This window comes from Phascolarctos cinereus, unplaced genomic scaffold (genome assembly GCF_003287225.1).
Source record: "Phascolarctos cinereus isolate Bilbo 61053 unplaced genomic scaffold, phaCin_HiC Scaffold_883;HRSCAF=1536, whole genome shotgun sequence".
Taxonomy (NCBI): Eukaryota; Metazoa; Chordata; class Mammalia; order Diprotodontia; family Phascolarctidae; genus Phascolarctos; species Phascolarctos cinereus.
The window spans coordinates 2,466-3,898 of NW_027556272.1; the positions used below are offsets into that span (position 1 = coordinate 2,466).

The following is a 1,433-nucleotide window of genomic DNA, read 5'->3' on the forward strand; positions in this document are numbered from 1 at the left end:
TATTGACCCATTTGTCCCTTTCTTGGGTTACAATAAACTAGTTACCATGAAAGGAATTTATTATCACCAATTGCCTTTAATATGAAAGGGAGATGAATCACATTCCTCAGCCCTGAGAATATTGTATCCCTTCATTCCGAATTTACAACATTCATCCATAACAGAATAAGCAGTTTCATGCAGAAGATTCATGATTGATTCTACTTGGAATTAAAATAACTGGATTTTTAGGTGAGTATAGGCAATGTTTCACTAGAAGAAGAAATGAAGAGAAAAGGAATAGGACTTTGGGAAATCACCAATTTGACAGAGGATTGAACAAAATGGAGAATAAAAACAATGTAACTGAGTTCATTCTGCTGGGCCTCACACAAAGTCCAGAGCTTCGAAAATATTCTTTGTCTTGTTTTAATCATATATATTGTCACAGTTACAGGAAACATACTCATTGTCATAACCGTGACTGCCAGCAAAACTTTGACATCACCTATGTATGTTTTTCTAACCTCCTTATCCATCGTGGATGCTGCTTACTCTTCAGTCGTTGCTCCTAAGATGGTTGTGGATTTATTGTATGAAAGACGATCATTTCCCTAGCAGGCTGTCTGACACAGCTCTTTGCAGATCATTTTTTTGTGGTGTTGAAATAATCCTCCTTGTAGTCATGGCTTATGATCGCTATGTGGCCATCTGCAAACCCCTGCACTACATGACCATCATGAATCCTCATGTGTGCTACCTTCTGGTGCAGCAGCGTGGATGGGGGGCTCCATACATGCCACCATACAACTCCTCTTCATGGTCCATCTTCCCTTCTGTGGCCCTAATGTTATGGATCACTTCCTGTGTGATTTGTTCCCCCTCTGAAACTGGCCTGCATGGACACCCAAGTTCTTGGCCTTTTAGTCATTGCTAACAGTGGAGTAATTGCCTGTCAATCTTTCTGATACTAATTGTCTCCTATGTTGTTATCCTCTCTTTCCTGAAGGGTGGCAGTTCAGAGGGAGGAGAAAGCCCTTTCCACCTGCAGCTCTCACTTCACAGTGGTGGTCATGTTTTTTGTTCCCTGTATATTTCTTGTACGTGAGGCCAGTAGCAATTTTCCTGTAGATAAAGCTGGGCTGTATGTTACATTGGTTACTCCTATGTTAAACCCATTGACTATACTCTTAGAAACACAGAGGTTAAAAATGCCATGAGGAAACTCTGGATCAGATGAATGCCTTTCATCATTCAGCCTACATTGAAAATCATTTAAATGAAGCAGAATAAACATGTTCTGATGGAATAATATTTAATCAGTTCACATGCTCCTTTACTAGCAAACATCACAATACTTTCATAAATTTCTACACTGAATGTACCTCGACCATGTTTCCCTTTTCTATAATTATTTGAGAGGGGTTAAAACTGACACTTTAGAGATATAACAA

General features: G+C 39.3%; 1 pseudogene; it reads left to right on the forward strand.

The window, feature by feature from the left end:
• Positions 1-323: 323 nt before the first annotated feature.
• LOC144454955 (olfactory receptor 4C6-like) lies at positions 324-1,219 on the forward strand (annotated as a pseudogene).
• The last annotated feature ends 214 nt before the right edge of the window (positions 1,220-1,433 follow it).